The sequence below is a fragment of the Musca vetustissima genome, unplaced genomic scaffold, assembly GCF_032173495.1.
Source record: "Musca vetustissima isolate MV318-11 ecotype Yass unplaced genomic scaffold, APGP_CSIRO_Mvet_v1 utg64047, whole genome shotgun sequence".
Classification (NCBI taxonomy): Eukaryota; Metazoa; Arthropoda; class Insecta; order Diptera; family Muscidae; genus Musca; species Musca vetustissima.
The window spans coordinates 23,834-40,407 of record NW_026881179.1 but is presented as its reverse complement, the minus strand read 5'-3'; positions in this window follow the sequence as shown (position 1 = coordinate 40,407).

Here is a 16,574-nt window from a genome sequence, read left to right as displayed (position 1 = left end):
TATTCAGTACAGCTATTGTCCAGATTCCCTTCACCGTAGGTTGTGTTTTATGTTCGGCTTTCATTTGTGGTCTATAGATCGACTCGAAAATAACACAAAAATCTTAGTTTTCGGTCCACTTCATTCCAAAATTATTATCTGATCATCACCGAAAATTATAGGCGTTGTCCTTGACCATAACTGGAACATCATAGAACATTTCAAAGCGATCAGCGCTATAGTTCCGCTCTATAGAGTGATAATTGGTCCATGTACTTCAGGGGTAAATATATACGCTATAGAATGCAAATTTTGTAATTTTTCACACAAAAGTCAGGGTCCATTTGACCCGCTAAATATTGACCGATCTTTATGAAAACAGGCATGCTTATTCCTTGGCCCGATCCACTTCTCCATGGAAAATTTCACGATGTTCGGACCATTATTGCGGCCTCTGGAGCGACCGGAAAAACCGACAAAAATTTAGTATTTGGTCCTTAATATTAACCGATCTTTCCCAAAAACAATAGGGGTCTTCATTGGCCTGAACCCATCCTACATGCAAAAATTTCATGAAGATTGGTCCATAACTGTGGCATGTATCGTGTTTAAAAAATATAATGGACAGATTATAGTCGAGATATGACGATCGGTATACTTAAAGGTGGGTCTAGGACCAATATTTCGCGCCGTTACTAACTTTTGGGGCTGCACAAAGCTATAATACCCTGACAACATAGTTGTGTAGGGTATAAATAAGGGTTATTACATTGGCGACGAGTGATGAAACTGTGAATAAGTATTTGAGAACAAAAAATAAAACAAAACCAGTAAGGAAAGTAGTAAAGTCGGACGGGCCGACTATATGATACCCTTCACCACTTTGAGTATATTCAACAGATGAATCCTAACAGACATCGCATTTTTAAAGGACCAGTAAAATGAAATTGGAACCATAAACACGTCATTCTGCAACCGATACTAAATTGTTCATTTGGTCAGATAAAGAAGCTATATCTAAATCTGAACCGACATCATTCTAGACCTAGAATTTGGTTCAAGAACCTCAAAATACCGAAAATTGGGGGAACCCTTATATGGGGGCTACCAGAAAAAATTGACCAATATTTATAATTTATAGTGGAGAGATTTGCTACCTAATAAGAACTCGACGTACTAAATTACAGTTAATTCGGTCGAAAAATACGATCAGAACCCCCAAAATACCAAAATTTTGGGGGTACCGTTATATGGGGACTACCAGAAAAACTGGACCTATATTTATAAATTTTAGTGGAGTAATTTGGTACCCAATCAGAACCCAATGTACAAAATTTCAGTTAAAAAACGCGCTCAAGAACCTCAAAATACCGAAATTTGGGGGTACCCTTATATGGGGGCTATCCGAAAAAATGGACCTTTATTTATAATTTTTGGTAGGGAGATTTGCTACCCAATAAGAGCTAAAAGTACCAAATTTCAGCGAATTCTGTTAAAAAACGCGCTCAAGATCCTCAAAATACCGAAAATTTGGGGGTACCCTTATATGGGAGCTATGCCTAAACGTGGACCGATTTTCTCCAATTTCAATAGGGTTCGTCCTTGGGCCAATTAAGTGACCTGCGCCAAATTTCAACCCATTCGGATCATAAATGCGACCTGTACTTTGTTTACAATTTAACATGGACAGACGGACGGACGGACAGACGGACATGCGTAAATCGACTCAGAAAGTGATTCTATGCATATTCTCAAAAGAACCATGGGTCTATCTCGATTATTTTTGCCTGTTACAAACATATGCACAAAGACATAATACCCTATACCACAGTGTGGTGAAGGGTATAAATACATTTTGAATATACGTGCATTATAAAGTGCATTAAATTGCAAAACTAAAGAATTAAATTGCAAAAAGGAGCAAGAAAACAAAGTTGGCATTGAATTGTTACAGTCTTTCACTAAAAGTTATAGAATTAGTGAATGGGCATTTTATTGCGATATTGACAGAAAATAAATTGCTAAATGTAATAAGTGCTCTTTAAGAAGTTTTTCTGCAATTTGTTTATCTCCAAGTTTTACACCAAACTAGGACTTCATCTAAACTATTTAAGCAAAGCTATGTTCCAATATTCAAACAAAAGACTTCCGAAGCAGCTATCAGAGCTTATACTTCGAAAAAATACTTATTATGCAAAAGAATTGAATGAATTGGCTCTACAGTTTAACATACAATGGTCACATATGATGTAGTCCCCAGATAATTGGAATATTTTCTGTACAAGTTTAATGAGCAACATAAAAGCACGATTGAAGGAGGAAAGGTTATATAGAAAACAAAGCAGTCAAAGTCTCCGAATATATAAACATTTGAACCCGGACAGAGCCCAACACTATTTAAATGAAAAATACACACACGAACAAATAGGTTGGATATTCAAAGCTCGCAGCGGAATGATCCCTCTGGCATATACACATTCCATTCAGAATCGACATCAAAAGTATGTAAACTATGTAATTTACATGCGACATTACACTGCAACATTTCTTAGGAACTTGCCCCGTTCTTCTAGAATTCAGTATAATATATTTCAAAAACCAATATTGGATGAAGCTGAAATAATTAAAATATTGGATGGTGAAGATGACGCCAACTGGGATAAGTTAACAAATTACTTGGAAAAAGCTATAAATATAGCATCTTTTTATTAAATGATTAAATTAATCAATAAATAAGTACTACTACTATTGTAATGAGTGCTCATTGTTGGGTCATTCCGCTATAAAATGCAAAACAAAGAAACGAAGATTTGATAACAACTACAACAAATAAAAGGGGCCGTACTAGTTCAAATGTAAGATGTATACAAGAAGACGGCACGGTTTCCGAGATTCGCTAATTTTGATATTTTAAAGTTGTGTAATTGAGTCTGGATGTAAATTCAATCTCATCAGCGAGAAAGATTGAAACATTTTGAAACTTTCAACTTTTGTGAATTGAAAAAGATGTTATCCGAAATACCAAAGAAGAGATATTTTCAAACCGAAATAGAGAGTTTGGCTTTAGTTGGTCTGTAGAAAGATTCTATTACTACATAGCTGAATTGGAGTTTGAGCTTGTAAGCCTTTGGAAAGCATTTTCAAGCCGACTTCGAAACCTCCTGCTAGATTTGAGAGATGGCTACTTCGTCTACAGGCTTTTAAGTTAAAAGTCATATATCGTGCAGGAAAAGAGAATATTGCAGACTCCATATCTCGATTATGTAAACTTTCAGAAGAACACTCCTTCGATGCAGCTTGCGAGGATTCAATTTTCCACGTATTAGAGAACATAATTCCATTCGCTCTTAATATTTTCACTATAAGCAAAGAAAGTGCCAAAGACATTGACATCCAAGACGCTATTTCGAGTATAGGGAATGAAACGATATGGCTCATGAAGGCCACCCTGGTCATCCCGCAATGAAACGTCGTCTCCGCTCGAAGGTCTGGTAGCCTCTAATAGACAGGGAAGTAGAAATTTTTGTGAAAGCTTGTCATGATTGTCTTCTTTTTTCACAACCTAATAATCCAACACCAATGTAGAGACACCCATTTCCAAATGCCCCTGGCACTGTTTGGCCACTGATCTTCTCGGTCCGCTGCCTAATGGTGAACATGTTCTAGTTTCAGGAAGTCGTATTCTTAAAGCGTATAACCTCAGATGCTATAATTAAAGCATTTTAAATCCAATCCAAAGTCATTTTATGAATTTGTTAATCTAAAAAGGAAAGTTTCTTCTAAGCCTACTATTTTAAAATACAATAGCCAAGAATTTTCGAAACATTGCAGAATGTTTCGCAATGTGTTTTTTTTTTTTTTTTTTTTGCCACGACTTATCAGATTAAAGATCCATATCCTTATGAATTATCCAATATTTATGCCCTTCTTAAAAAGTCGAGAGGTCTCTAAAAATCTACGTAGTTTAAAACCTATTAAATGTCCAGGCTCTGATGGTATACCCAGCATAATTCTAAAATATTGTTAAGATACATTAGCATTACCTCTAACGTTATTATTTAATTATTCCCTTAAATAAGGTTATGTTCCTATTTGTTGAAAGAAGTCTTATATAATACCCTTACACAAATCTGGTAGTCTCGAATTATAGAGGAATTAAGTGCTATTCCAAAATTGTTCGAAAAGTTACTTACTACTGTAATTTCACACAAAATTCAATCTTTGTTTAGTCCATATCATCATGGTTTTCGTAGTGGCCTTTCAACTATTACCAATCTTATACACTTTACTTCTACTGTGATAAAGAGATTTGTACTGCGTAAACAAACCGATACAATTTATACAGACTTTAGTAAAGCTTTTGATAGGGTTAACCATAAACTTTTACTTTAAAAAATGAATCATATTGGCCTAAATTGTGCAGCCTAAATTGTATGGACTTCAATTTAAAAAAGGAAACATATGTGTTTTTCCAGAAATTCTTCTTCGATAAGACATTACTATATTAATGGTTCGGTTTTGTCAACTGTAAAATTCTTTCGTTGATCTTGGTATTCTAATGGATCCAAAATTAAATTTTAACAATCTTGTTATATCTATGGTAAATAAAATCTATGGTGTCTTAGGATTTATTAAACGGTGGACCAAATAATTCTCGGTTCCATATATAAAAAAACAGCTATTTACTTCGTTTATTAGACATATTTTAGAATATGGTTCTGTTGTATGGGATCCCCAATATGCAATATATTTTGATAAAATCGAATCCGTGCAGAAACAATTTTTACTTTTTGCACTGAGAGGGTTACATTGGAATAGTAGTTCTGTGTTGCCATCTTATACTAGCAGGTTAAAATTAATTCGTTTGCCGACATTGAAAAGTAGACGTATTATGTTGAATACTGTGATGGTACTAAAAATATTAACTGGTAATATACCTTCGGATTTCCTAATTTCTTCTATTAGAATAAATGTTCCTGTCCGATCTAGTAGACACTATCAACTGTTATATGTAGACTTCCACCGCACGAATTACTCTATGGGAGATCCTCATAGTAAAATGTGTATTGACTTTAACTCTGTATATTCTAATGTAGATTTTTGCTTGAGCGTAGAACAAATAAATCCGAATATTATTGTATTTTTAAATGAGTAAGTTTTACTACTCATAACAATAAACAAACTGGCTGTTGAAGTAGGTTCTGCAGCTGGTTTTCTATTCGACTACTGGCACAGCCCCCAGTGAATTAATGTTTAACAGACGCTTTCGTGATAAAATACTTGGTATTGAGGATCTATCTCAGGATATGATTGATTCGGCTGCTAAAGATAATGATTTTGATCTTAAAACAAAAAGGGAAAGAAAAGGCGGACACGGCAAGAAATACAAAGGAATCTGTCATCCAAGTAGGGGACAAAGTATTGTTGAAGAACGTAATTTTCCCCAATAAGCTCACTCCATTTTGTTAAACCTTTATACGAAGTGGTTGAAAGAAATGGCAGTGAGGTAAAAGTCTTCGTATGTGGACGAACCTTTGTAAGAAATATAAGTATGGTGAAAAAGATTCCGGAAGAACAATTTCCTCAATATTTTCCGGATCAACGAAAATCATCTCCTATCATCACGGAACCACTTCCTTACATTGCAGAACCAACCCAGCCTGTACCTATTCCAGCTCATCATCCAGCAAAAATCAACCATCATTGCCGATTCTGTCAACATATACCTCCAGCGGATCTGATGTCCCTCGTGACCAAGGATAATTGAAGCTTAGACTGAAAAATGTGGAAGTGATGTGTCAACACTGATCCTGTTATCGATAACATTAGTTATTCCGATTGAATTTAATCGTTTTTATACCCTCCACCATAGTATGGAGGGTATATTAGTTTTGTTTTTCCGTTTGTAACGCATCGAAATAATCATTTTCAGTATTTTGGGGTTCTTGAGCGCGTTTTTTCATACGAATTCTCTGAAATTTGATAAAATGGGTTATTTTTGGATACTAAATTTCTCCACTAAAAATAATAAATATAAGTCCATTTTTTCGGGTAGCCCCCATATAAAGGTACCCCCAATTTTCTGTATTTTGGGGTTCTTGAGCGCGTTTTTCAACCGAATTCGCTGAAATTTGGTAAAGGTACTTCTTTTTGGATACCAAATTTCTCCACTAAAAATAAATATCGGTCAATTTTTTCGGGTAGCCCCCATATAAGAATTGCGCCCAATTTTCAATTTTTGGGGGGTTTTGACCGGATTTTTTCACCGAATTGGCTGTAATTTAGTACTTTGAGTTCTTATTAGATATCAAATCTCTCCATGAAAATTATAAATATCGGTCCATTTTTACGGGTAGCTCCCCATATAAGGGGGGGGTATTTTGGGGTTCTTGAGCGCGTTTTTCAACCGAATTCGCTGAAATTTGGTAAAATGGGTTCTTTTTGGCTACCAAATTTCTCCACTAAAAATTATAAATATCGGTCAATTTTTTCGGGTAGCCCCCATATAAGGGTACCCTCCAATTTTCGGAGGGTGCTCCATTTACATAAAATCGCACAAAACTATATATGGGAGCTATATCTTAATCTGAATCGATTTCAACAAAACTTCGCATACATCAATCTGCACCTAATTCAGTGCACTGTGCAATATTCAGTTTAAATTGGACAAATATTGCCAGTATGGTGCACCATTTACATAAAATCGGAGGAAACAAATTTGGATTTAATTCTGTACGTTAAAATTTGGAACCGTTTGTAATATTAGTTTTTGAGTTTTCGTACCTGCCATTTGTAAAAACGCTGTTTCGATAATCACGCATTTACAGTTTGAGAAGCACTCTTTCCGTCGCTTAGTGCACCATAAATCGGCTATATCTTCAAGAGTTATTGAGATTTTTACTTGAAACTTTTAATGATTTTCAATGTTCCTATTTTATGGTGTTATTGCTTTTTACTATCGTACCACAACCCATAACAAATTACAACCAATGTATGAGCGGCATCATAATTCGGTTCGAAGACCGAACCTGGCGGTTGGATCGATTCTTGAGACTAGACCATTTGGGACACCACATGTTCCAATTTAGGAAAATAATCTTCAATTTTATCATTTTGTTCACAACTTTTTTATAAAAAAATAATTTCGATATCAACATTTTCGAAATATTCTGTATATATTTATTTACTTATTTACCACATGTACTAATTTCAGTGTTGAATTCGAATTTCCCGTTTGTTCAGAATTTAAATCAATTTTCATAGCATCACATTGATTTGCACTTAAAGTCCAACAGAGAACAACTAATAACAGCAAATTTCCGAAATATTGAAAATATATTTTAAGTGATCGCATTTTGTTAATTGTTGTTATGCTATACAAAGTCACGGCGAAACTGAATTTCAATTTATGTCGACAACAAACAATTGCGAACGACGACAACAACAACAAATTAACGCAAATTGTTATACAAAACAACAATTTAAAATGCAGCACCTGGAAGTCATTTTGTCACATATTTAAGTGATAAAATTGAATGGCAAATCAAACATAAATAAATACACAAATTTTAGTAGCTTTCTATTGAAATGAATATTTTATTCGGACTACAATTTCAATAAGTTCAAGTGGCAAATAATTGGCAACTAATCAAAATATTTCAACGAATTGGATAAGCTCATACAGTATGACTCTCAATTGTGTGACCTTCAATAAGAGTGAAGAAAATGCAAGTGTTTTGTGGTTTCTCCGCTACAGAAGAGAGGGTACTTTACATTTTACGCTATACAACTGAGTTATGTGTTATACCACACCAAAGTGTTGTGGATATCATATAGGCGGCCATGGTCGACATAGGTTTTAGTCTAATTTTTCTATTAACTATACGCGCTGAACGTATGGAGTAGAATGTCTTCACTGGCATACGACAGCATATTTTTATGAAAATGTGGTAGGGTTGCCAGATTCCTATTCGGAAATGGCTAGACATTGTGTTTTAAAAAGACGGACATAAAAATGCATTCGTAAAATTAATCGGGATATGTCATGGTAAATATTTGGTGGGAAGTTGCGTGCAAAAATTCAGAACTCTATCATAAATATTGCGAGCTTTATCGTGATGTCAACGGACGGGCATGGCTAAATCGACAGAGAATTTTGAGAGGTTGCAAACAGTGACGACTAACATGATAACGAGGTAGACCTATGAGAATATACAGAATCGAACGGGGCTGACTATATGATACCCTTCACAACCTTGGATATTTCAACAGATACATTCTAACAGACGACGCATTATCGAAGGACCATTGACATTAAATTGGATGAACTAAAATATGTAATTTATATCTAAATGTGAACCGACTTAGATCAATCCATAAACATGTCACTCTGGACAGATAGAGAATGAGACAAAATTGTTAGATATAGCTTTCATTCCATTCTGATTTCAACTAAATTTGTCACAGTTTAGGAAATACTAACTTCTCTACGTTTTGTGCCTATCGGCCATATTTTGGGTCCTTGGTGCATCACTTACATAAAATCGGAGAAATATATATATATATATAGATGCTATATCCAAAAACTAACACACCTCATTCTAGACTTAATTTGGTACACTATGCCTAATTTCGTGCAAGTCGAACGATACATAGGGACTTTGGTACTCCATTTACATTAAATCGGACGAAAATATATATGGGATATATATCTAAATCAGAATCGATTTTCACCAAATTTAACACACATCGTTTTAGATCTAATTCAGTGCGCTATGCCAAATTTCGTGTGAATCGAAACATGTATATATATGGGGACTTTGGTGCACCATTTACATTAAATCGGACGAAAATATATATGGGAGCTACATGTAAATCTGAACCGATTTTTACGAAACTTAACACACATCATTCTATACTTAATTGAGTACGCTATGCCAAATTTCGTGAAAATAAAAAGATATATAGGGCCTGTGGTGCACCATTTACATTAAATCGGACGAAAATATATATGGGATCTATATCTAAATCTGAACCGATTTTCACAAAACTTAGGACACATCATTCTAGTCTTAATTGAGTACGCTATGCCAAATTTCGTGTAAATCGAAAGATATATATGGGGACTTTGGTGCACCATTTACATTAAGTCAGACGAAGATATATATGGGAGCTATATGTAAATCTGAACCGATTTTTACGAAACTTCACACACCATATTAGACTTAATTGAGTACGCTATGCCAAATTTCGTGCAAATAAAAATATATAGGGCCTGTGGTGCATTTACATTAAATCGGACGACAATATATATGGGATCCATATATCTAAATCTGAACCGATTTTCACGAAACTTAGGACACATCATTCTAGACCTAATTGAGTACGCCTTAGGTGCATCATTTAGATTACATCAGACGAAAATATACAATTAGCAAAACACCATCTGCCCCTGTATAGTGTAGGTCATACAAATGCAGTTCATTTCATTCAGAATACTGTATCGTTATCTACATATATTTATATATTGCATTTTATAGTAGTTATATTTGTAATCACCTTTTATATGAAAGGAGATTGCTGCAATAAACACAAAACATACAAAAACGTAAATATCTTATTTATCAACTGTTTGCTTTTATAAATATCTATTATAATAAAATTTTAATTTGTTAAGATTAAGGGGACCCCCCCCCATTCTCGGGGTCAAAAATTTTGTTGATATAATTCGAATCTACACTAATTAAAGAATGTCCCTACAAAATTTCAAATTAAAATCTGAAGAACTCTTGAAGATATAGCCGATTTATTGTGTCAGCATCAAGTGACGGCTAAAGGGCTTATCAAACTTTAAACGCGTTTTTCTCTAAACATTTTTTTGCGAATGGCGGGCACGATAACTCAAAAACTAATAACCCGATCGATTTCAAATTTTTACACGTTTCTCTGTGAGTGTATAGCTATCGTATGAACTAGGATAAAGCCAATCGGTGAAGATCTTCCTTATTATATCCTCCACCATAGTATGGAAGGTATATTAGTTTTGTTTTTCCGTTTGTAACGCATCGAAATAATCATTTCCGACCCTATAAAGTATATATATTCTTGATCAGCGTAAAATTCTAAAATCGTAAAATCCGTCTGTCCGTCTGTCTGTTGTAATCACTCTAGCGTCTAAACGAATTGAGATAGAGCCCCAAAATTTTGCATAGAGTCGTCTTTTGTCTGCAGGCAGGTCAAGTTCGATGATGGGATATATCGGTCCACGTTTAGGCATAGCTCCCATATAAGGGTACCTCCCAATTTTCGGTATTTTGAAGTTCTTGAGCGTGGTTTTCAACCGAATTCGCTGAAATTTGGTACTTCGAGTTCTTATTGGAGGGCAAATCTCCCCACTAAAAATTATAAATATAGGTCCATTTTTTCGGACAACTCCTATATAAGGGTACCCCCAATTTTCAGTATTTTGAGGTTCTTGAGCGCTTTTTTCAACCGAATTTGCTGAAATTTGGTACATTGGGTTCTTATTGGGTACCAAAAGTCCCCACTAAAAATTATATATATAGGTCCACTTTTTCCACTTTTTTTCTGGTAGCCCCCATATAAGGGTACCTCCCCATTTCCACTTTTTGAGGGGTTTTGACCGGATTTTTTCACCTAATTGGCTGAAATTCGGTACTTTGAGTTCTTACTGGGTAGCAAATCTTTGTACTAAAAATTATAAATATAGGTCAATTTTTTCGGGTAGCCCCCATATAAGGTTACCCCCCAATTTTCGGTATTTTTGGGTTCTTGAGCGCGTTTTTCAACCGAATTCGCTGAAATGTGGTATTTTGTAGTCATATGTGGTAACAAATCTCCCCACCAAAAATTATTAATATTCACCGCTTTTTAGGGGTAGTCCCCATATAACCCCCTTTTTTATATTAAAATAGATATCTGATTTGTTCGTGTGATGCGGTTGGGTAGTCGTTACGGGGAATAGCCAATTTTTACCCTACAAAGACTATTTAGCCACCTGTTGTAAGCATTCCGCCTTCTAAAGATATTGTGATAAAAAAACTCAAACATGATGATAATGAAATATATCGGCAGACATTTAGGCATATCCTCAATATAGTGATACCTCCTGAAGGAAAGAATTGAGATAAACAATTAAAATATTTGGTTCAAAATTGGCATAATTATGCATAGCCCTCATATAATGATATCCCCAAATATTCACTATTTCCTACACTATGTAATCAATATTGGTCCCCCTTTAGGCATAGCCTCATATAACTTTGTAATCTAAATTACAGTAGTTTGAGGATTTTATACTCACGCATTGTAGAGTATCAATATCAGTCCACTTTTTGGATCTTACAGATTTTAGGAAAAATCCCCATTAAAAATTGCTGAAGTTTGTATTTGATGTACATAATAGTTCACATAAATCGGTTTGTAGAATTATCTGTATATGCCCACTTTTTGGTATGTTCCTTATATTTTCATTGCATGTATCTGTCAGTATAACTATGGTGGAGGGTATCCAAAGTTCGGCCCGGCCGAACTTAACGCTTTTTCACTAGTTTTTTAACTTGGTTTTTGGTCAAAATTCGACGATTTTTCAAAAATATTTTTTCAAAGGTCCGCAAATTTTGTTAATTTTAGAGCGAAGTCAATAATCCTAGTTCATACGAGAGCCAGACATGTACTCTTTCTAACACCGTTGGAATTTTCGGATTCCGATGATCCAGTGAGGAGTTATCATGCCCGCCATCAAAAATAAGGACTTTTCTTTAATTACAAAAAACAACAACAAAGCAATAACAAAAATTTTTTGTAAATTATTTTTCTTCTTTTTTAAATCTTCAAATATATATTTGCAAAGTTACAAACCTTAACAATATTTGGTGTTCATTTACCAGCCCATTGAAAATCTAGAAAAATTAAAATAGAGAATGGGTGGGGTTCCCTTAAACAGATTTAGTTAAATGTGAGGCCACAGTAGACTAACAAATGTTTTTTTATGTTTTTGATAGATATACATAATAATAATTTATATGTATGTTCTTGTAAATAGTTCGTAAATACGTGTTTACATATATAAAACGAATAATAAATCCTGTGTGTAACTCCGAAGACCTTCTCCGCAAACCAGAGATTGAGGGTAAATATTTGTCGGCAACGCCGACTGACACTTTTTACTTGTTCAGTTTCATAACCAAGTGCCTAGTAGTGCCAAAGAATATTTTATGATTAAGCATCAATCGACGCCTCGATATGTTCTCTGCCCAGACCGTTTGCGACCGTTCGTAATTTTTGTACCCTCCACAATAGTATGTAGGGTATATTAATTTTGTTTTTCCGTTTGTAACTCATCGAAATAATCATTTCCGACCCTATAAAGTACATATATATTCTTCATCAGCGTTGAATTGGGTCTAGATAGTTATATGCCAAGGTTTGTTGAAATCGGTTCAGATTTAGATATAGCTCCGATGTATAGTTTGGTCCGATTTAATGTAAATAGTGCACTAAACTCCCAATAGTGGTCCGACTAAAGCAACATTTTGCACAGAGTACTGAATTAGGTCCCGACTGATGTATGAGAAATTTTGTTGGAATCGGTTCAGATTTATATCTAAATATGCTATATATAGTTTCGTCCGATTTTATGTAAATGGAGCAACATACTGCCAATATTTATCAGATTGAGACAAAATTTTGCAAATTTTTTAGGTCGTGATTAATGAATGCCAAGTTTTGTTGGAATCGGTTCAGATTTAGATATAGCTGCCATATATAGTTTCGTCCGATTTTATGTAAATGGAGCACCATACTGCCAATATTTATCCGATTGAGACAAAATTTTGCACAGCGTACTAAATTATGTCATTTGTTGAAATCGGTTCAGATTTAGATATAGCTCCCATATATAGTTTCGTCCGATTTATTGTAAATTGTGCACCAAACTCCCAATGTTGGTCCGATTGAAGCAAAATTTTGCACAGAGTACTGAATTAGGTCCCGACTGATGTATGAGAAATTTTTATATCTGCAGGATATTGTAGATATTAACATGTCTTGCATGTACCCATAGTGGTGAAGGGTATCATATAGTCGGCTCCGTCCGACATTTGAACTTTCCTTACTGGTTTATATTAAAATAGTTATCTGATTTGTTCCGCGTTTTGAGCTAGGAGAATAGCGAGATAAGAAATTGGAACGTAAGGTTCGTTAATGAACTATAGCCGCATTTAGACCTAGCCCCTGTGTGGAGGTTTCAGAAGGAGTGGACCGATATTCCCCATCTTCGAATTTGAATTATCAATTAAAAATTTCTGAAATTTGTATTATGGTTTACCTTATGGTTTACATAATCCGTTTTTAGACATGTCGGTATAGATCCACTTTTTGGTATGTTCCCTATATTTTCATTTATAGTACCTGTTACTATATCTATTAACGCTTTTTCACTTGTTAAATTTAATGCCGATAATACAAAAATAGTCGTAGGAAATTGCATGTCAATAGTGGAAGATATTTGTTTCACTGTGTATGGTATTTTGGATTTTCATTGGATGGGACATTTTCATATCAAAAACTATCAATATTGAATAAATTTTAGAAGTTGGCCTCGTATAAATTTGTCCACAATTTTTTGGTTTTAAATTCATAATTAATAACTAGCTGACCCGGCAAACGCTGTTTTGCCTTATCAATATTGCATCAATATAAGGTTGGTAAAAACATTTGCCCCGATGCAGACCCAAGCACATAATAGTTTAAAATTTGGTAGAACTTATTTCACCAAATATTTTTTTTTTTCAATAGAAGATCGTGTTTTGTTATTGCTCCAACGTTATTACATTATCTTATTTGTCCCTTCTTGAAGGAGTCTTAATTTCAATATAATTTTGTTCATGGGTTACTGTGTTTTATTTGAGAAAAATTTCTCAACCTATACATACCATACAAACTTCTTCACATAACATAACTCATATTTATACCCTACACAACTATGTTGTCAGGGCATAATAGCTTTGTGCAGCCCCAAAAGTTTGTAACGCCGCGAAATATTGGTCCTAGACCCACCTTTAAGTATACCGATCGTCATATCTCGACTAGCTGAGTTGATCTAGACATGTGTGTCCGTCCGTCCGTCCGTCTGTCCATTATAATTTGTAAACACGCTACAGGCCACAGTTATGGTCCAATCTTCACGAAATTTTGCATGTAGGATGGGTTCTGGCCAATGAAGACCCCTATTGTTTTTGGGAAAGATCGTTTAATATTTAAGGGATGAAATGGACCAAATACTTAATTTTTGTCGGTTTTTCTGGTCGCTCCAGAGGACGCAATAATGGCCCGAACATCGTGAAACTTTGCATTGAGAAGGGGATCGGGTCAAAGAATAAGCATGCCTGTTTTGATACAGATCGGTCAATATTTAACGGGTCAAATGGACCTTGACTTTTGTGTGAAAAATTACAAAATTTGTATTCTATGGTGTATATATTTACTCCTGAAGGACATAGACCCAAGAAGTTGACAACGTATCCAAGAGGAGTGGTTTACCTTTAAATTAATACCAATTATATCGTCGTATGTGCTCGGATGTGGAAGTTACACCTAAATATTTACCGGTGTCTCCATATTCGTATATTATTTAGTAACCCATTATCACTCTAGAGAGCGGAACTATAGCGCTGATCACTTTGAAATGTTCCATGAGGTTCCAGTTATGGTAAAGGACAACGCCTATAATTTTCGGTGATGATCAGATAATAATTTTGGAATGAAGTGGATCGAATACTTATTTTCGATTCGATCTATAGACCACAAATGAAAGCGAACATCACAACACAACCCACGGTGAAGCGAATCTGGACAATAGCTGTACTGAATACTCAGTGTAAAGAAGTGATTCTGTTTACCTCTAATCGGGCAAGAGGACAACGCCTATAATTTTCGGTGATGATCAGATAATAATTTTGGAATGAAGTGGATCGAATACTTATTTTCGATTCGATCTATAGACCACAAATGAAAGCGAACATCACAACACAACCCACGGTGAAGCGAATCTGGACAATAGCTGTACTGAATACTCAGTGTAAAGAAGTGATTCTGTTTACCTCTAATCGGGCAAGAGGGTGCAAATATCGCGAAATATTGCCTAAGCTCGGAATAAACATCAGCGGAAAATTTGAGTTCCGTGGTAGTTGTGTAGGGTATCATATGGTCGGCCCCGTCCGACTATACTGCTCCGCTCACTGGTTTTAAATTAAATAAATCTTGATTTTATGGAAAACGTGAGCAAATAATGATAGCTGTTAATCTTACTCTCTCTTTTCGGTTTCGTATTATCAAATTTAACTCTAATGAAAATATATGTAAATTTATTTTCATATACAATAGTTTTTTTCAAGGCAATGACAATCCAATTAATTGTAGAAAATTAACATATTTTGAGTATTTTCTAAAATTGGCAATTACTTAAAGAAATACGCTGCCAATTATCGCCCAAAATATGTCCAAAAAGAACTAAGAAGAGATGAAATCATAAAGGTTCGATATAAAACGTGTGGAAATGCTAATATCTTTCAAAATATATTTTGCAACATTTTCGAGGATTTTTCTCGAGAGAACTGAAAGAGATTGTTAGTCAAATCGGCCCAGCCGTTCTAAATTGATGAATTTGTATAAATTTTTTTGGCTCTATTTTTATACCCTACACAACTATGTTGTCAGGGTATTATAGCTTTGTGCAGCCCCAAATGTTTGTAACGCCGCGAAATATTGATCCTAGACCCACCTTTAAGTATACCGATCGTCATATCTCGACTAGCTGCGTCGATATAGACATGTGTGTCCGTCCGTCCGTCCGTCTGTCCATTATAATTTGTAAACACGATACAGGCCACAGTTATGGACCAATCTTCACGAAATTTTGCATGTAGGATGGGTTCTGGCCAATGAAGACCCCTATTGTTTTTGGAAAAGATCGGTTAATATTTAGGGGATGAAATGGACCAAATACTAAATTTTTGTCGGTTTTTCTGGTCGCTCCAGAGGCCGCAATTACGGCCCAAACACCGCGAATTTTTTCATGGAGAAGGGGATCGGGCCAGAGAATAAGCATGCATGTTTTGATAAAGATTGGTCAATATTTAGCGGGTCAAATGGACCCTGACTTTTGTGTGAAAAATGAGAAAATTTATATTCTATGACATATATATTTACTCCTGGAGGATGTAAACCCCAGGAGTTGATAGCATATCCAAGAGGAGTTGTTGGCCTTTAAATTGATACCAAATATAGTGATGTATCTACTCAGATGTGGGAATTACTGTCAAACATTTACAGGTGCTTATGTATTCAGATATTATTTAGTAACCCATTACCACATTAGAGGGAGAAATATCGCGCTGATGGCTTTGAAATTTTTCATGAAGTTCCAGTTATGGTCAAGAACAACGCCTACAATTTTCGGTGATGATCAGATTAAAATTTTGGAATGAAATGGACCGAAAACATAATTTTATGTGTGTTTTCGAGTAGAGTATAATCCGAAAATCACCCACCGTGAAGGTAATCTGGACAAGTAA